At 34.7% G+C, this 22373-nt stretch overlaps 1 long non-coding RNA gene across 4 annotated transcripts in view; it reads right to left on the reverse strand.

The window, feature by feature from the left end:
* LOC147833395 (uncharacterized) overlaps positions 1-22373 on the reverse strand; it is a 387839-nt gene that overhangs the window by 93176 nt on the left and 272290 nt on the right. For all 4 annotated transcript variants that reach the window (XR_015511687.1, XR_015511685.1, XR_015511682.1 and 1 more), the window contains one exon: positions 5549-5708. This is a non-coding gene — a long non-coding RNA (uncharacterized LOC147833395). The remainder of the gene's footprint in view (positions 1-5548; positions 5709-22373) is intronic.

The following is a 22373-nucleotide window of genomic DNA, read 5'->3' on the forward strand; positions in this document are numbered from 1 at the left end:
GAACATCTTTACTGTGGAGAATAAATCAAGAGGAGAACTAAAAAAATCCTTGGTTTCATGGTTAAATATGCCAAATAATGAATCAATTAATTCCCAAATGATAATTAAATCTCTTCTAGTGTCACCAGTTGAGCTTGACTGATATTTAAAATCCCTGTGAAATCTAAATAAAGTTTTGTAGTTGTTAGTCTTATTGATATCTAAAAACTTTGCTTCTAAACAGTGACAAAACTTATATTAAGAAATATAATCATCCACAGCCTTCAGTTCATTCTTTCAGTAATTTTCCTTTGGCTCAGTCTCATTCATCAGGGATTGCCACAGCGGAATGAACCGCCAACTTTTTCAGCATATGTTTTACATAGCGGATGGCCTTCCAGCTGCAACCCAGTACTGGAAAACATCCATACACACTCATTCACACTTATGCACTATGACCAATTTAGTTTATTCAATTCACCTATAGCGCATGTCTTTGGACTGTGGGGGGAACCGGAGCACCCAGAGGAAACCCATGGCAACAGGGGGAGGAACATGCAAACTCCATACAAAAATGCCAACTGACCCAGCTGGGACTCAAATAAGCGACCTTCTTGCTGCGAGGTGACAGTGCTAACCATTGAGCCACCATGTTGCCTTTTTTTGCAGCTTGTGAGTTCCGCCTAAACATTTTTCTTGATGTTTCCTCAGATTTTTCTCTTCAAATCTTCTAACCAATTGAATTCTCTTCATCTGACATGTTCTGCCCCTTTCAAGACACTATTGCTATATGCACTTGACCTCAAACACTATCACTGGCAGATAAACACAAAATGCTATTGGCTGGTTTTAAAAAGTGGGTGGAGCCACTCTGGACTGCCATGTCTTTGTTTAAGTTCAAATTATATAAAGCCCCCCGTTTATGTTTTTTCCTCAATTTCTGTTTAATGTAGATATTTTCTGAACATATTAGTTTTAGTAACTCATCTCTAATAACTGATTTAATTTATCTTTGCCATGATGACAGTACATAATATTGTACTAGAAATTAGACACTTCTATACAGCTTAAAGTGACATTTAAAGGCTTAACAAGGTAAGTTGGGGTAATTAGCATAATTAGTAGGGTTATTGCTTAACGATGGGTTGTTCTGCAGACTATGGAAAAAAAGTATAGCTTAAAGGGGCTAATAATTTTGACCTTAAAATAGCTTTAAAAAAAATTAAAAACTGCTTTTATTCTAGCCTAAATAAAACAAATAAGGAACATTTCCTTGCTCTGTTAAACATCATTAGGGAAATATTTTAAAAGTAAAAAAAAAAGAGTGGCTAATAATTGTGACTTCAACTGTATATATATATATATATTAGTCACAAATTTGATGCTTGTATTTGCACCAGCTCTGCGATCCTAGCCCACAACTTCACGCGTTAGGTTCATTTCGGCTGTCCTATCTCTGTGTTCAGTTCTTTACTTCCACTGTATCTGTTCCGGTCAGGGAACGGAACCAACCCTGTGACCTGAAACATAAGGATATTTTAAGATGGCAGCACCCTTGCTCTAAAAGCTAAAGTAAAACATGCCCTTTACTTCTAAATGGTTGCATTAGTAGAATTTGTTTAATACAGTTTCATTTTATTTCAAGTGGAAACCAATGTACAAAATAAAGTAATCTTGACTAAGGGCTTCACTCTCACTTTAAACATGTTTAAAATGATGTGTATTCAGTTAGTTTGTGCAATATGTACTTGTTCCAGCAAAGCTGTTTATTTTCATTCCTTAGCTTATTAAACAATTATTAAACCTTTTTAAAACTAGTTTAACTGGGATGGTTATTATTTTGTCAGGTTAAAAGGCTTCCTGCTATTCATGCTGTCTATTAGAGAAACTTAAGCTTTCTATTGATTTTGCCTACAGTATTTCTAATACAAGTGTTGCTTCTAATATAAATAAAAACATGTGATTTTGTTGTAAGCTGAAAATTTAGCTTATGTTGTTTGTGTCCTGAATGTTCATGTGGCGTTAGAGTAAAAAAAAAAAAAAGACTCTCTATCTTCAACTTTTACGATTTATATCTCTCAAGAGCCCTCTAAATTGCAATTAGCAGGGTACATTTTCCACTACGCTTTTCCACACTAAAAGCCAATTTTATTCATTTGTTCTAGATGAAAGCGCTGAATGCAGACAACCAATCTGAAAGCTCTGCATGCTGCTGTGATTGGCTTTCAGTTCACTCAAGCCTAAATAAACTCATTACAAGGGGCTGCAGAATCTGCTAGAGGGAATATTTGTAGTATTAATCAGCGTCGTGTTAAAGTAGACTTGACGGCTTGCTTCACACTCCTCCGATGCTGTTTAAAGGGACTCGGATTTGTGTTGGTATTCCTCAAGTCCAGCGAGCCTGACTGTAAATATTTACTGAAGACTGGCAGAGGGCGATAAGGAGTTCAGACTTACTGATGATAACACTGAGGAATTCAAGAGAGTTTTCAATGAGTCGTGTGTGTATCTGGCACCATGAAAGTTACAGAACGTAAAGAAAAACATTTGTTATGTTTGACAATGTAAGGTTACATGTCCCCAAATTGGTACCAGTATACCTGATAATTCCTTGGTATAAATATTAAATTAAAGGGGTCATGACATGAAAAATTAAATTTGGCTTAATCTTTTGAGATATAAATGTCTTTGTAATATTTAAATATCCTAAGTTTAAAATGTCCACATTATAAAACAATACAAATGAAAAAATAAAACATGTGTTGATCAAGCTGCAAATGTGGTTTGTCTAGATACAAAGTAGCTTTTGACATCACAGTAGCACATATTTGCATAAACACTTGACTGATCCTGCAATATTTTTTGAGTATTTTACGGCAGATTAGAAAGAAAATAGAAAGCATGGAAACTTGAAATGATACAGTAACCTGTACTGCAAACTGTGAGTAGATAGTAAAAATTTTTCTTCAGTTGTATTTAAACAGGTCTAGTTTACAAGTTGACATTTGAGTTATAATAATAAGAATTCCTTACATTTATATAGCGCTTTTCTGGACACTCAAAGCACTTTGCACATTTTTTGGGGGAAATCTCCTCATCCAGATATAAAGTTTTAACGTTGTTAAACGGAAAGAACCTCAGTTTAAAGTCTAGTCCAAAATACTACACTCACTAAGCAGCATAGAGTCCCTGTCAATATACTGGGGCATCAATATACTGCTCGTCTCACGAACACCACATCCAGCAGCTACCATGCTTTCCCATATGGGCTCCCATCCAGGTACCAATCGGGCGCAGCCCTGCTTAGCTTCAGTGGGCAACAGTGTTAGAGTTGCAGAGAGCTAGCGGCTAACAATTTGTGTCGGCAGTTCCAATTTCATGTATGGATTCTGAAAGGACTAAGATCTCTTTGTATTTTACTGAAGTAAGAGTGTCTGTGTTTATAGCATAACAAAATGTGTTTTTTTTGCAACACAACATGTACAGATGTTGTAAACTATATTAAGCATATTAGAAACTTTCTAACTTCATTCATTCATTCATTTATTCATTCATTCATTTTCTTGTCGGCTTAGTCCTTTTATTAATCCGGGGTCGCCACAGCTGAATGAACCGCCAACTTATCCAGCATGTTTTTACGCAGCAGATGCCCTTCCAACCGCAACCCATCTCTGGGAAACATCTACACATACACTTACACACATAAACATACATACACTACGGACAATTTAGCCTACCTAATTCACCTGTACAGCTTGTCTTTGGACTATGGGGGAAACCTAGGCACTCGGAGGAAACCGACGCGGACGCAGGGAGAACATGCAAACTCCACACAGAAACGCCAACTGAGCCGAGGTTCGAACCAGCGACCTTCTTGCTGTGAGGCGACAGCACTACCTACTGTGCCACTGCTTCGCCCCACATTCTAACTTATTCAGTGTCTTTCAATTTAACATGATTTTTTTGTATGACTTATAAATATCATAATTTTCTTAGAATAAACCAATTGAAATAAAAATGTTTTAAATTATATAATTTACACTTAATCAATTGCAGAAATGAAGGTGTCTTAGTTGACGCTGATATTTCTATAGCCTTTACAGTTTTAATGATTTGGATCTTATTGTTAATTTCATTTCTTTTCCATTTCTTTGCAGGGTACCTAACAGATCTACACCGTAAAAAAAAATCCATTATTTTATGTTTTATTTTTTTGGTGGCTGGGGTGCCGAAAAAAAAAGCATAAAATAACGGCTATTAAATTACAGAAGTTTACTGTAACATAACAAACATTAAATACAGAAATGTTCTGTAAAATAACAAATGTTAAATCTAAGAAACTTACAGGAAATTAAAATTTAAGGAAATTTCTATGATTTAACATCTGTTATTTTATAGTAAGTTTCTGTAATTTAACAGCCATTTTTAACTGCAGAAAAAAAGTAAAATAAAATAAAATAAAAACTAAACTTTTTTTTTTTTTTGCAGTGTACTGTACATACATTATGTATACAAAGAAACTTGAATACTGACACACTAGCAAGAGATTGTATGGCACTTCATGTTAACCAAAACAAACAAGAAAAAGTATTTAAAGAAAATTCAGTTTCGACAATCTCAGACTTTCACATTTAGACAGGATTAGAGTTCTCAGTAGACTGCTGAATAAATATACAGTGGGGGAAAAACTATTGAACACGTCATATTTTTTTCTGGGAAAAATAGTTTAAGGAGCTTTTTTTATATGGAATTGAACCCAAACAATAGAAACATATAAATAAAACAAAACAAAAAAATCTGAAAAAAAAAAAAATTGTTCTGTGTAACAACAGCGTAATGACACAAGGAGAAAGTACTGAACTACTGAAACGTATTTAATACTTTATATAAATACTTTTTTTGTGAGATGGCAGCCTTCAACAGAGTGTAAAAATCTTGATGGTTCTGTAGGTCTTGTCTATTAAATCTGATCTTAATTTTGCATTTTCAATTGGTCTGTCTGGGCTTTCACTGCTTTTCTACACCTCCCTTTCTTCATGTGTTCAATGCTTTTTCCATTTTATTACACGTCTAATTCATAAACTAATTAATATTGTTTTCTTTGCTTAAATGGATTGTTTTGGTTGTTATCAATATCTGGTGAAAATTTCAAGTCAACAGCACATTTAGAAATATGTTTTACTGAGAAAAATGGTGATCAATACTTATAGCTGTACTATTATCACTTTTGCAATTGCTTTAAAAGGTATTTTCATCTTTGGCTCATATTTAAATAGCTGATAATCTTAATAAAGATCCAAAGCTTGACCTTTTGATTCCAGTAGCATGTTACACAACCACAAACATCTCACTTAGTTGTCTATAAACACTAATTATCATTTAATTATTCATATTTATCTCAGTAATTAAGTGATGTCATCCCACAGTGTCCTTGCTGAGAACATCTGAGCATATTCCCACCAGTAAAGACTTTTGCACCGTGACCCAACTTCTCCCCATCTATTCGTGATCTGAAGCAAACCGGAGGAACAGCTTGTCTCTCCTCACCCCCCGACGTGCTCTTTCTTACCTTTCCTCCCGTGGCAGTTTCTCAGCCCTGCAAATCAGACATATGGAAAGGGGGAAGGCTTGCCAAGAAAGATGCGCTAGCAGAGACTGGTGCAAGGCCTTGAGGCTCCTGACAGGCACTGCCAGGGAAATGGGGCCCTCTTTTTCTCTCTGGCAGATGGCTGTAGGAAGAGAGAGAGAGAGATGGAGGTAAAAAGTGAAAAGACAGATCCAACCAAAGCAGGTGTTTGAAATGAGCCTCTTTGCAAACTCCTGATCTGAAGCGCCACAGGTAGAGATTAAACAAACTAAGATCAAATATTAAATGTTAGCCGTGAGTAAGTTCTAGACATCAATAAATAAACTGTGCTTTAAACATTTTTTAAGAGACTCGCATGAGATGAAAGCTCTAGTCACATCTGTAGCCTAATAAAAGCTGTTTTACTTTGCTTAAAGGGGTTATGATTTTATTGAATTTTTTACATTTGTACTGTTCTCTGAGGTCGACTTATGATATAAATATTTTTACTTTCATAAAATCATGATTTCGAAGTTTATTCTGTCCTGTTTAGTATGGAATAAAATCGCTGTCATAAATATTTCGTGCGTAAATAAAATTCATGCATCTGTAATTATAAAATCGTACAGGAAAATGGAACATACTCGTAATTTTACGAGGGTACAAATCCAAAACCTGCGTTTAGAACAGACACAGATATGACATTTTCTTTGTCTGTTTGTATATGACAGATAAATTTACGATGGGTGAACTTTACAAACACAAAATAGTTTGACCATGGACACAACAACCTGATTACGAGTTCAAATCAAACAGTGATACTCCACTGTCAAAATTACGTCACCGCGGTCACAGGCATTAATAATTGCTGGGCACTTGAGCTTCCACACAACGTCTCAGGAAAGATTTTGTTACTTCCTCTATGAGAAATGTTCGTCATGAGCTGTAATATAGGTTGAGACTTAATGAGGTCCATATTCACTGTGTTGTACATTTTACGAAATCAAAATTAAGAATGGGCCAAGGATATTGAACATAATGTAAGTTAATTTTATTTACGCACAAAATATTTATGAGCGATTTTATTCCATGGTTTTGAGCCATGTTAATACAACACACTATTTGAATTGGTGTATCTGACTGTAACACAAAAGTAATTGGCACACTAGTATGATTGACTAAAAATAATATAAATTAAAAAAAATTATAAAAATAAATAAAATAAATAATAAAAATAAAATAATATTTACAGCGTATGAAAATTCAATCATTAAGCACATTATACATGTGAATATAAGTCGAGAATAGAGCATTTGTATCTGCAGTTAAAAACTGCTTACATCTATTAATATAGAGTTAATGCTTAACAGATAACAAATTAACTATTTGCTAATGCTTAATGAATGATTCATACACTCTCAGAAATAAAGGTACAGGAGTTGTCACTGGGCTAGTACCTTTTCAAACGGTAAATATTTGTACCCAGAGAGTCCACAATGGTACCTAAAAGGTGCATAATAGTACCTAAATATACCTAAAAACCTTTGAAGTACCATTATGGACCCTTCAGGTACAAATATGTATCATTTGAAAAGGTACTGCCCCATTGACAACTCCTGTCCCTTTATTTCTGAGAGTGTAGTGTGTATTATTATAAAGTGCTACCGTTTTGTGTAATGTATCATCCACACCACTAGATGCCTGCATATCTCCAAACAGCAAGGTTGCTTTCTTTAACTTTCCTTTTTCCGATGATGGATTATGAAAATGAGAGTATAGTGCAGATTGATAGAGCAGGTTCTGCCTCATCAACACTCTCCTCCATTAACACGAATGCCTTCAAGAATGACTCACAGTAATGCATTCTTTCTTATTCTAAACACCGGCAAATGAAAATGCTGTGGCATTCAAAAACACGAATTATTCCAGCCACTGTTGCAATTTCTCTGTAAATGGTCTAAATTGGCCCAACCAATTTTAGATGAAAACATTCTAAGGATACAAAATACAATCTGAAATATGGATAAATGCAAGTAACAGCAACACTCACGTAAACAAAGGCAGAGAAAAATTGTGCGGTCACGATTCAGCTGGCGTCTGTTTTATTTTGTTTTAAAGTCCCTCTGATGGACGTGGTCTTTGTTTAGCTTTCTCGCTTGCGATTTCCTACATACAAATGTTTCAAATGTTGACACGGATTGTAAAACATTTCAATCCTGTATCTCTGCCATTCATCTTGGTTGTGAAGAAATCAATTTAATGCCGCCTCACGCCACGGATTTGTCACATGGGCCTCCACGTAATGGCTTTTATTGATCGTCATTTTACAGATTTTCCTTTCCACTAAGGACATATGCACAGGACAACCCTTTGTGATCAAAGTTGTGATGAAGCAATCATGCTGTTTTGACCACATGCACAATTCCATCACATCAACATTGACTTTATGTCCAGTTGTCTGGAAATAAGAGAATGGTCAGGACTCATCAGATGTGCAAACAAGGTCTAATCTCACTTATCCTGTGTTTACTTGCCCTTGTGGCAGGTAATTAGTCTTAATGACAGTAATAGATAATAGCCTTTAACCAAGTCTGCTTTGAAGGGGATTTAAGGGGACACAAACGATCTTCAGAGTAACTTCTCTCCATGCAAAAAAAATATCAGTAAATATGTCATAAATATTAACACTTGCCTGAAGCTTGCGCAGTCAGATTAGCCTAGTTGTCTATGTTGTGAATGCTGTAGGCATGGTTTGCCTGGCTGACCCCTTTTCAATCCTAGCCTGCAAGGACATTCATTCACTTCTCAAGTTTCTGTCTAAGTAAGACTATGAGATTTTTATCTGCCTAATTGCCCACGAGATATAGGACAGTGAAAAATGCGGGGTAAGCAACAACTGGGGCAAACATTTACTAAGTTGCTTGAATTCAACAGGGTCACAGCTATAAGAGAGCTCATTTATTCAAAGCACACCATACCAGACTTTGGTTAATAATACAAGTCTGTTTCCACCTCATTGGTCAACAACAAAATTGGTAAAAGTTTAATGCAGGATAAGTTTTAATTAGTGTTAATTAGCAAGCGTGAGTTGTGATACTGATACGCATAACTTTGACAAATGGTTATATTTGTAAGAGATAAATTTGTAGTCACATTGAGTATGTTTACATGGACACCAATAATCAAATTTTATTCAATTAAGACAATACTCTAAATTAAAAGTCTCCCATGTAAACAACAATTTTTGATCACCTTAATTCATCTAAAGTCATAATGAAACTAAACAAAAACTGAAAAAAGAAATGGAGTAGGCCAATTTTAGTCGCATTATTGAAGTGGAGTACTGACATGTAAACACCGCATTCAAACTATTACCGTCATGTAGAATTTTATAAAGGATATAGTCTATACCAGTGGTGAGCAAACTTTTTAGATCTGAGGGCCACATCAAGTTTTGCAAACCATGTGAAGGGCCACATGTCAAATCCTTCCAAAAATAACTTTTATTTTGTGGCAGTATGCATGGAACATGTAATATCGGACATAAAAATGTCAGTAACACAAAGCAGATTTTTTTTTAAAATAGTTATTATTAAGTCAAATTTACAATTCAAATTAATTTGGACTGCTATTTATATTTACTTAACAATCATCTTAAAATAATAAAATTATATAATAAAGTAATATTTTTACAATGGAGAATAAAGGATATTGTCTAATAGAAAAAATCTCATATTAACACAATAAAAATAATACTTAAAGTTTACTATTCAGTCAAATTTACGATAATCTAATTTGCACTGCGTTTAGAATATACAGATCAATCATCATCAAACTTGATGAAACCAGGTTTTTTTAGTTTTTGTTATTCCAAATCATGTTATTATGAGTGTGTTAATGTGAACAATAAGCCTGGTCCCCTCTCTTCGCTAGGGTGTCAAGGTCTGGAGTGATCTTTGATGTTGAAATCGTCAGACTAGCTGACAAGTAGCTGTTTGTTAAATTTGATCTGCAATGGGATTCGTTGTAGCTCATTACTGAGTAGGTTTGTTTACACACATACTGTATGTAGACCCAAATAATTTGAATGTTTGCTTGAAAAATGCAGACTTAGGTTGTAGTCTTTAAAAACAGCAATACTTTCTTGGCATATTAGACATACCGCTTTCTGTCCCATATTGGTGAAGAAGGTTTTGTTGTCCATTCTTCCTTAAACACATGACATTTAGAGACAATTTTTTATTTGCCTGACTTATTTTTAGTCATTAACAGTCAAGTGCATTTTAATATCCGAGAGTGTGTTTTAATTCTACTGGTTGCGCTAACTGTAACACTTGCAATACTGCCATAAAATGGCGTTCACTTGCATCATTAATTTACTAATTCTGAAACCAAACCAATACTCAGAAGCAGCATTTTAAAAAACCCTCGTAGGCCGGATGAAGGTGTTCAGCTGGCTGCATATGGCCCGCATGCCGTAGTTTGCCCACCTCTGGTCTATTCACACACAAAACTGTTTGACACTACTGAGTCAGTGTCCAAAATCTCGTTTGTCACAGAGGGCATGCATGAAATGTTCCAGAATGCAAGTGAAAGTGCCAAACTGCATTTAAAGTCGACAAATCAAAAATGAAAGAACCGAAATTACATGAAACTCTGAAGGAAATGTGGTTAGCGGGGTGACACAATGATGTTAATCAGGATCATGAAAGGAACATTCAAAAAGCATGATCTGATAAACTAAACACCTTTATCATATTATTGTCTTATTTAGATTAAGGCAAATATTTCGATTACTGACATCCATGTAAACATAGACATTGTGAGAGTTTAAAGGAATAGAGCATCCAAAAATGAAAATTCTGTCAACATTCAATTACCTGTTATTTGTTTTAAACCTTTATGAGTTTCTTTCTTCTTCTGAAAAAAAAGGCACAAAAGAAGATATTGTGAAGAAAGCCAGAAACCTGTAAACATCGTTTTCCACAGTATTTGTTTTTTCTACAATGAAAGCCAACTGGTTACAGGCTTTCAGCTTTCTTTAAAATATCTTCCATTGTGTTCAACATAGAAATATAAAATAAAGAGTGACTTTTTTATCTTTGGGTGAACTATCCGTTTAGCAGCTGCATTTGTGAGATTTACATTTATGACAAAGTCACAATTGTGAAATAAAGTACAGACAACTTATGAGATTTAGAGTTTAAATTGAGATTTAAAAATCAAACAACAATTAAAAATAGGTTGATTTGCAGCTTTTGCGTTATGAAATTGTGAGCTATAAAGTCACAACTTTGAAAAGTTGAACTTTATAAAAAGTCACAATTGTTCCGTTTTAATAGCTATTCTGATGAATAAAGTTGGTAAACTGAATTTTTTTACCATACTATTTAATAAATATAATATAATATAATATAATATAATATAATATAATATAATATAATATAATATAATATAATATAATATAATATAATATAATATAATATAATATTTGTGGAGTTTTCCCTGTGTTCGTGAGGGTTTTCTCTGGGTGCTCTGGTTTCCTCTAGTCCAAAGACATGCCGTACAGGTGAATTGAATACAGTAAGCTAAATTGGCCTGTGCAAGTGTGTGCAAGATTGTGAGGGTGTTTTCCAGTGTTGGGTTGCGACTGAAAGGGCATCCGCTGCGTAAAACATGCTGAATAAGTTGGCAGTTCATTTGGCGACCTCTAATTAATAAAGGGAATAAGCTGAAAATAAAAGAATATATAATATAATATAATATAATATAATATAATATAATATAATTTAATATAATATAATATAATATAAGGGAACACTATGAACAGTTTATCGAAACGAGAGTAACAACACTACTACAAAAAACTGCATGGTTAATTTGACTTATTTATAATGTATACATTATAGTAAATTTGAACGGATCTTTATAGTAAAGTAAAATATACAGTATCGTTGTAAAAGCTGAAAGATACCGGCTTGCATTTAAGAAAAATATCATATACGGTCACTAAGTGAGGTATATATCTACAATACAACAGTGGAATCTAAAAACAAAATGATATAAAAACGGTTTAGTATGTAGTAACAGTTATGATATATAAACTTACATGAAGTAAGAATTATATTAAATAAAGTCAGAATTTAAAAAAGTGCCATTGTTTGCATACAAAGTCTTATTTGTTAGGTAGCAATTTTAAGATACAATGATTGTGATTGCAGTTTGACGAACAAAATATATATTTTTAATTTATATCTGAGATGAAAGCAAGCTTCCATTATTAAGAGAGTTTTTCCAAAATAGTTCAGCTACCAGTTAACATTTTTTGCGCTGAGGTTATCTTGGTTGTTTGTTCATATATAAATCGCTGACTATGACTGATGAAGCTATCCTACAGATATTAAGATGTACGTGACATTTGTTCAGGCTCATCGTCTATTGCCGTTCCCCCGCTTTTGGCTAAACAGATTGCAGGCGTGTCAGCGAACGATGCTATTAAATGTTGACAAATGCTCTCGTCGACAAGCAGCATAGGTTAAGCTGTCCCGTAACATCCAGCAGGAATAATGAGGCAGGTGCCACAGACAGAGACAAATCACTAGCGTACAACTTATCTTAAGCAGCGGGAAGAAGAGACTGGCCTGAGCCTGGACAGAGACTGAGAGGGAGAGAGAGAGAAAGCTAGAGAGATTACCATCTGTCTTTTAAACACTTAAATCAGTTCTTATGCTGGTTCAGCAGCAGTTTAAAGAAGAAGAAAAAATAACAGCCCTCCTTACAGGTCTCTGAAGCACTGCAGGAATCCATCAAGGTGAAGAGAAGGAAGCAAACTGCATCTTGGAAGACAAACTCAGGAAACCCAAGCAATCCTACCATACTTAATTGTGACATGCAACTTTTTTCCAGGCTTGTTTTAAAAGTAAATGATATTAAAACTCCACAAGATGCAAAAACGGTGTCATGTTAAATCAACACCAAACAGCACGACTGAAAAACTAAAGTCTGATAAATGCGTGTGTTCACACTTAAAAACAAAATCCGCCAAAAGAGGGTTTTCACAGAGGTGTCATAGATGAACAATATTTGGTTTCTCAAAAACAGTTCTAAACAGAACAAATAATTTCTTAGTGTGATGAACGCTTTAAAGATCTAAAAATCTTCTCTGAAATAGAAAGGTTCTATGGATGTTAAAGGGACAGTTCACCCAAAAATCAAAATTGTTTCATCATGTAGTCATCCTCCATTTGTTCCATCCTATTTGAGTTTCTTTCTTCTGTGTAATAAAGAAGAATGCTGTAACATCAAGAGGCAACATCCCACTCTCCCTCGTGCAGCTAATATGGAAGTAACTAAAAACTGCAATTCATCAAAAATCCACTAGGGCAGGCTCCATAATGGAGCAAATCTCTATTGACCCAATGTTAAAATACCTAAATTTACAGTAGAAAAAAAGGTGTTTACAGCCTGGTACAACAAACTATTTTGGTGTATATAGCTAATATTACCCTTCGAGACAGAGACAATTGTTTGGGGGTACATTTTTTATAACTCATTTGTTTTTTATTAAGTTATACTAATTCTGCATAATTAAGGGTGTGGCCACTTGAGTGACAGCTAGGTATTTCTGGTAGCCTCACGTGATTCCTCACATCACCCCATCTAATTAGTCGCTGAACTCGGCATATACTGTTGAAGTCAGAATTATTAGCCCCCTTTGAATCTTTTTTTCTTTTTAAAATATTTACCAAATGATGTTTAACAGAGCAAGGACTTAACAGAGCACAGTATGTCTGATAATATTTTTCTTCTGGAAAAAGTCTTATTTTTTTTGTTTAGTTTAACCAAATTTGTTTTGTTTAAAATAATTTACCTAGTTAAGCCTTTGAATGCCACTTTAAGCTGGATAGAAGCGTCTTGAAAAATCTCTTGTAAAATATTATTTACTGTCATCATGGCAAAGATAAAATAAATCAGTTATTAGAAATGAGTTATAAAAACTATTATGTTTAGAAAAGTGTCGAAATCTTCTCTCCGTTAAACAGAAATTGGGGAACTCACAAACCATTCAAGTGGCCTCCATTTCCCAGGTGAGTGAAATTATATACTTAATATGTACCAGATCTATAAACAGTATTTGCCTTATTTAAGATCATTTATCATTTATTATTTTATGAATGCACTCCTGAATCTGACAGATTGATAGCTGTAGGCTCTAGAACAGTCATCTGAAGCGTGGTCATACAGTGTGATGTCTGGATTTCTTAAATAGTTTTGCATTTGCTGACAGACTATATTTGAAGTATTTATAAGTAATTCATGTTGTCCTCAAAATGTCCCCAAAACATCATAAAAATAACGCTTAGCACACCTACTTATAGCTTCATTTGCGCTCTTCAGAAACCCATGAGTGACGTCACGGATACTAGGTCCATGTCTTATACAGTATGTATAAAATATTTTGTCCTAGTTTTTTTTTTTTGTTCAACAGATGAAATATTATATAATGTGGTTGGAAAGTTATAATAATGTTTTACAGAACGATCTGAGAACATAAAAAAAACATGAGACAAAAAAAAAAAGAAAATTTTTGAACAATGTTGTTATAAACATAAAAAAATATTAATACATTGTCTAAAAACTGATCATTTTAAACATTCTAAGAACAAAAATAACTTTATTTAACTTCATGGAAACATCAAGGGATTTTTAAAAACCTAAACTTTGTTTACATGTTTAAAGTTTCACATCATAAGTTGCTACTATTAACTAAAGTTATATGACAATACTAAAATGTATGGCTGGCTTTTATTTAAACCATATTTAAAATTTAAATTCATCAGTCAACCCCACTGCTGAACATTTTCTTCTTTAAAACTTTACTAAAGATCGTAGAAGGTCTAAAACTCTGCTCCTGTCTCCAACTGTGAACATATAACCAGTTCAATCAACATGCTGGATTCATAGCCTCCACTGAATTTCTAGATGCCTAATAATGTTGACTTTTAGACGGAAGCAGCCTGAGGTGGCAAATGGGAACACTGTTTGTGTTCCATTAGCAACACATTATTAGCTGTTTGATAATGTAGTCAAGCCAATGGCTAATGATATCAATTACCATTATGTGTCAGACGTTGTAGACAGCAATACATTAATTTAATAACCATTCTGATACAATCACCCTGTACAATTTACTCTTTCTTTTCAGAATCAGAACCTGGTTCAGGCTCATGGCTCAATTAATCTAACATTATTTGCCAATGTGTAGCATTTACTAAACACAAGTGAAAGTGGAGCAGGTAGTCTGAGCTGGTGCGATTGGGTGGAGAGGGAGATTTGCATATTCATTGTTTAACATAAAAACATGAAATTATTTTTACTGTAAAAAGTGCAAATGTGTAATTTTGATTATCAAAGATCACTTTTAAGGGAACATTAGTTTAAATATCACTAGCCTAAAAACAAAACAAAATAAACGCTAATTTAAACAAGGTCATTACATAGTTTGGCAGCTTCAGCATTAAATATTCTTACCATTACTTTGCAATGAGGGAATTATGTACAAAAAGAAAGCCCCACCCCTACCCAATATTTCATTTCAGTTGAAAGTACATCAGTATACTGAAATAAAAGTCTCAGCAACATCCGGTTCACACAGACTTTAAAGGGGAGTATGTAAGTTTGACACCCAGTGGTTGAACTCAGTATTGCACTCCTTTATCAGAACACATTTTTACTCGACTCCCACTCTGACGAGTCCACGCAAACGCAAGTTGCCAGATTGACAAAACCAACAGGAGTCCATCTGTCTATCGAGCTTAAAGGCTGATTTAGGGCGGATTTGATTCGAAGGCTGGTTTCCTAAATAAAAGCAACGACACGCGATATTATAACATAAATATTTCCATACTAAAAGGATTTTTTTTGTCCTAATTAAAACTTGAAATTTCTTTTTTAGAAAATGCTTCTATTCCTCAGAGGTGAACAACAAGATGAATGATCAACTCGGGTACACCTCATGTGCTTTATTTAGTAGTAATAGCCAATAATGTGAGTTTGAATGCCATTTTACGTGACTTTTATTGCCGTACTACTGAAAGCAGCAGCAGATAGTTTACCTCAGATCTTAAAATTGAACAGAGAAACTCAATGCAAGCCAACATGTATCAATCATTCAGCATCTTACATGTAAATATAATAATGTTAATAAAGAAGTTTAATAACTTTTCCCTTTTGTTGGAGTGCAGTAAGTGCACTATTATGTGCTTCTGAATGGCTGTATTTCAATTTCTGTCATTTTTCATCTGGTGCAAAGAGACAAATTGTTTATACTGCAAACCTTCCCATATGGCAAAATTTCTCTGGCCCAGCTCTGGCCCACACAATCATGTTTTGCTTGGGCCACATGCCGCAGTGAATTATGGTACATGACTGGACCAAATCTGGCTTCCAAACAAGGGCCAAACACAGACCATATCTGGGCCAAGTCTCAGCCAAGTTAATAACTCATAACTGGGCCTGAACTGGGCCAGTAAGGTTGGTGTGTCACGATTGCAATGAAATTAATAAACCTATGAAGCGTTGCGCTTTAGGCACACTATGGGCCTTGTTTTTTCTCAGTGACCTGATTGGTAGAAGACTGGCCAAACTCACGTGGCCCACAATCAATTTTAAAAATCTGGGCCCACTACTACGTTTTACATCTGGCCCAAATCTTGTGTGCCGCATTATAGACGGTGCCACCTCTACCAAACCCAGGCCATGGTTGGCCCACATGCTGTATGCCAGTGCCGGATGAATGCCTGGAATGTCCCAGCTTTTTGCCAAATCTGGGCCAGAATTCTTTGCTACTAGGGTTTTTACTTACCGTGTTGTTAGGACAGGGGGTTACAATGTAACCTGCTCACCTAATGTCTACATTCATAATATTTATATAATTTTCTAATTAAAAACCACCTCATGTGGAACTTCAAATCCATTTCACATTTTAGAGGCTGCTATTGTTCACCAAAGGTTGCATTTTGGTCATGGATGCATAGAGCCTTCATGAATGAATAAATGAAATATGCAGTCTTCCATCAATGTAACCCGGGGTGCTGAAATATAATTGGCTAAAGTGTCAGCGGGCAGTTTAAAAGAACCAAAACAAAGACAGCCGTTTAGGCATGTAACTCACATTTTCAAATGTGTTTATCTGACTTTAGCATTTTTTTCAGATAAACAAGAATGTCCGCTTAACATGGTTGTTAAGTATCTGCAAACATATTACAATATTTTTATGTTTTAGAAAAGTCAAAAACGTGCAAACAGCATCTTTAATTCCTCCATTAATGCACTATTATCTTAGTGCAAAGCGTGCATGCATTTTCTGTCCTCTTTATACTTTGTCCTTACCGAAGTCAGGCTTATCTCTAAAGGTTACTTTGTAGACAGCTTCTGTTGACAATATATTTTTTGCTTTTATGGCTACATGGATTGATCGCCAGTCAAATGACACAAGGGCACCTCTCTTTTGCTTGACATTTCTGGCTACTAATGTCCCATCCTCAGCACTCCTCAGATCAAACACATTTTCAGATCGCTTGGCAGAGAAACACAGCCTTTGTTTTCAACTTGTTTATCTATGTTCCTTTGTTCCATGCATACCATATACAATATTGCCAATTTTTTTGTATCTTCCTGACAATCTATATCAATTGGTTATAACAAACGTGAATTTAATAAACATGCACAAACATTAATCAACCATTTAAAAAAACATGATGCCTTTTTCATTTAAAATGCTTTAATAACAAGTGCAAATGTCACAATAATCCAGCAATCAAGCAGTTGCAGATCATTGGAGAACTACAAATCTGTCCTGGAACTGGACTACAAATACCATCATGCACCTCACACACACCAGTTCCAGTTCTCTCCCTGATTACACACACACAGCTGGTAACTCATCATGGACTGATTATCTAGACCATATTTTCACGTCTCAAACAAACACACACACACACACACACACACACACACACACACACACACACACACACACACACACACACACACACACACACACACACACACACACACACACACACACACACACACACACACACACACACACACACCTTGTGCAACTAGCTAATCTAAGTCAGCAATTTTCAGGAAAGAAAAACAAAAACAGAAAAAAACAACAACAAAAAAACAAACAGGTACTCTGAAAAAAATTGTTCAAAAATTTTCTTAAAAAAAAAAAAGGTAATTGGTTGCAAAAGAATTATGTGAGCTGAATTTAAACAAATCAAATTTAGTAATTTTCAACCAAATTTGTTTGTTCAAATTCAGAACTGTTTGCAACCTTTAAAAATGTAAATCGAATAAATAATTTTTTTTTTCAGCAGAGTGTAAGTAAAATATTGATCAGTCTAATCTGAGAAATGGCACTTCTTGAATTCCATCCTAAGACTTGAGTTATGTTTTATAGTAGTTGACATTTTTACTTCTCAACTCCATTCTCAACCGTTTTGTGCTGGATTGGAGCAAAATAAAAAAGAATACTTCTCAATCTAATCATCTCAAATACTCACATTTTCTTTGTCAACTTTCATTTACTGGTACATTCTCACCCACTCACTGTGATAAAAAAGGGTTTTCATTTAATTTTGGACCATTTCCAAAAAAAAAAAAACATTACAACATCACAAGTTCAACATGTGTTTTTCAAAGTAGTTGATCCACAGTTTTAATCCGTTACACAGTATTAGTGCTCTTGAAGTATGAAATGGAGGTTGGTCCGGATTGAATCCTCTCCAGAATCTGTATCTTTAGAAGCCCTAATCTATTTAATATAAATTATCCTCTAGCACTTTGCATTGATGTTTTGTGCACCTAACTTAACCCAAACATTAATTTTGTGTAAAGGAACATCACAACATAACCATGACACACGACTGACTAATTAGAAATCAACTGAACTGAACACCAGAAAATATCCATCCAGTCAAACTCTGCATTAGAGCCTTATTTATTTTCATAAACTCCATTTTGAAGCTTTCATTATGAAAAAGTGATCAGGCGGTGCAGTAACCCCGCGCTCTCCCTTTAATTTACAACTTTAATCAAGAGGAACTGTAAACAATGGGCCATTAGCATATTCATACTACATCAGTCCCCTGAATCACTAGTCTCAAACGACATTAGTTCTCGTAATGACTGGGTGGAAAGAGCAGTATGTCACAATTTTTGACATTTTGTTTCTGTGTAAATGTATCTGTACTTGTCTCAGCTATTGTGGCATACATAATCATGTTTATCTAATAACTGCTTGGCCTCAGTGAAAATATACATGTCACAGAGGGTACAAGATGCATATTACTGAAGAAAAAAAACATACTATGTTTTATTCATGAATGCCTTGTTGCTGGTTACACTCAGTGGAGAAAATAGTGCTAAAAATACACAAATAAAAGTACCATTACTAGCCGAAAAATATGTAGTGCGAGTAAAAGTATCGGTATACTAGTCGAAGCATGAGTAATGAGTATGAGTAATAAGTATGTGAGTAATGAGTATGTGTAAATTATTCCACTAAACAGAAATTGTGGCTTACATCAGTGCCACTTTCTTTTGATGGTGTTTTTAAAATATTAAATTATGTGTCATTCATGGACTATAAATGAATATGTTATGACTTAGATCAGAGGTGGCCAAACTGTTTCTTATAAAGGGCCAAAAACTAAACTTGATCAAGGGTGGTGGGCCGGAGGTAAATATACCAAAAGTTAAAATTAAAACAATTTAATTGTATTAATAATTATACATTTTTTGTACATTTTATTATGAATAAATGTTTTACAAAAAAAAAAAAAAAACTAGAACAATCCCATTTATAACACTAAAACATACACTTTGCCTTGATTTGCCTGCTGATGTCTTCTGCAATGTGTGCTATCCATAAAATAACTATTTCATTAAAAAAAACGTGATTCATTCACAACATTTAATTGAAACATTTAATTTCAGTTTACTTTTTTTTGTAGCTCAACAGTTAAAAAAAAAAAAAAAAAAAGAAAAAAGTTCTATTAACCTAATGGCAATCCCTGTTAAAGCAACCCTACCAAAATTCTCCATCATTCACTCTCTTCTCAGTTGGGATGGAGGGCCAAATCAAAGGATACCGTGGGGCAACTTTGGGCATCTCTGGCTTAGATTATGCACTTTGAACCCTAAGTAACAAGCTATGAATGCCCAGCAGTTGATGCCACAAACCAAACTTGTGCTGAGAGAATACAATTTGTTCATGTTTTTAAAAACGTAACATTCTGTAGTGCATTTAGCAATTGTTTACGTCCATTTTTTGATTTCATTCATCAAATAGGCATCATTCATCTAGTCGTCAGAGACATCATGTCTCTCGGTTGTTGCGTGTAAGGATTTCTCATCTTCTTGGACACTTTTAATGCTTCCAGACTCTACATGTTTGCTGTATTTATAAGCTGTCTGTGTCCTGAGGTTGGCCTGACTAATGTGGTTTTTCTCTGCGCAATTTGATTAGATGGGAATCACTGGATAGATTATTCTACTTGGTCAATCACAGTAGAATATAAAAAATACAGATTTAAAGCTGTGACTAGGAATATAGTGCAGTATACGTACAGATACAGCACTACAAATGTATACAAAGAAAAATGTCTTATTTAAAATTACTTAGTAAAGTAAAATTCCATGGAAAATCTACTTAATTACACAGTTTTTGGCATTTGTATCTTCCTAATTTACACTACTGGTTACACTGACTGTACATTTGTTTTTTGTTTTTTTATCTTTTTTTAAAATCCAATAAGTTGCAGTTCTGAGGGATACATTTTCTGGATTGGTTCATCTCATAGAAAGCCAACAGTAACTGAAATAACCACTTCTTATAACCAAAGTCTACAGAAGAGCATCTCTGAACCAACACAATCTCACGGCAACTCGTAACCTTTTCATTTAGTGGCTAATTCGTATGAATTCGTACGATCTAATTCGTACAATTTAGTACGCTTTGCTTATCCCCCAATGACGGTTGGGGTTAGGGGTGTGGTCAGGTGCCACGCCTCCTTTTTAAAATCGTACCATTTCGTACGACTGAACTCGTACAAATTCTTACGAATTAGCCACTAAACTGGCAAAACGTAAAATACTTACGTTTTCTCGTGAGATCAGGCTGTCTGAACACATAATACATTGATCCTTAGATCAGATGAGCTGCAGCAAAAGAAACTCAACAGACACAACAAAATTGAACAGTAGAAGACTGAAAACAGATTTTCTGGTCTGTCATCAAGCGACTTCCCATCAAGTGACATTCAAAGTGCTGGGTCAGAATTTGGTATGAACAAAATGAAAGCATGGACCTGTTTTTATCAACAATTCAGACTTCTGCTGATGTGTAATAGAGTTTTTTTTAAAATAATATATTTAATTGTTATATTAACATTTTTGGGCATACTGACCATACTATATCCCCTTTATGAGGTGGAATGGGATATGACAAATCTGCAGCAACTGTGTGATGCTGTCATATCAACATTTGTTATCATAATCTGTTTCTAGCACCTTGTTAAATCTGTACCACAAATAATTAAAGCAATTCAGAAGGCCAAAGGGGATCCATATTGTAAATATCCCTGATTTTTAAAGAACCTTTCCTGCAGAAATACTATAATATAGCAGGGACAACTGAAGCAGTGTTTCAGTTCAACCTCATTTTCTATCACAGAAACCAGTTGTGGAGTTTTTTTCCTTCAGGAGATGGAAAGTGTTCAACCACATTTAACGGCAACATAACTCTTCTTCAAGCAAAAGTAGAGGCCTGCAGAGATACTGAGACACAAGTGCCAGGCTTGGATTTAACATTTAGAGATTTTTTTTTTTCTCCTCAGCTTTTTAATGTTGAAGAACTTTTAGTGAAGCTTGATGAATATGCAAACTGACAGAAATTGAAAGCAACAATAGAACTTAATGATAAACTTTGTCTTGTGAATAGGACAGCGGTAGGTTTATATCTCAATTTCCTACTGAGAATCTTTGAGAACTCACAAAAACAAGGAAAAAAAAATGATCGTCACAAAAATAAAATAACATTATCATCTGAAATGATATAAATGCACAGCCAGAGCAAACATCAAAACCGCAATTCCTCTGAGATGGTTTCAAGTAAACACTTAGATGGTTTTGAGGTCGCAAATTCTTTTTAAAGGTTTCATTTTCAATTCAGTCTAAAGATGTGGGAGTCACATAAACCTTTTCTCCACCTCCAATTACTTTCGGTTGCAACACAAACCCGAAGTCATGGAGTGCATAAACAGAGCAGATGTTTCATAAACAAAATATGAGATATTTATGCAGCAAAGCAGACAGCAGAACATACAGCACTGACAGATATCAGATTCCTCATCTCAGCAGTGAATTAAATATGAATGATTTTAATCAGCTAAGTCACACACTCATGTGAGTGTTACATTTGTTGTGGTGCTTCAAGGCCCTGGCCATGTTTTACGTTTTATAGCTGGAAAATGTAGCATAATTGATGACACAACAAGGTCACTGCAAAAGGAAATTTGAATTTTACTCTGTTTTGAATTTGTCAGATATGTCCCAAAGGAGCCTCGTAACCAACGCCTGGATGTAAATGCCAGTTACAGGTCGTTTTATTCTAATTATCATGCCCAATAAATCCTGCGAGTATAAAAAAAGCCCCTGCGGACTAGGAGGGGGTCCAAATCGGAGCATTCACTCTGGTCTCCCGTGATCTGCGCTGGTTGGGAAAATTCCAAATTGAACCAAAAACAATCTATCA

This window comes from Danio rerio, chromosome 16 (genome assembly GCF_052040795.2).
Source record: "Danio rerio strain M-AB ecotype USA chromosome 16, GRCz13ab, whole genome shotgun sequence".
Taxonomy (NCBI): domain Eukaryota; kingdom Metazoa; phylum Chordata; class Actinopteri; order Cypriniformes; family Danionidae; genus Danio; species Danio rerio.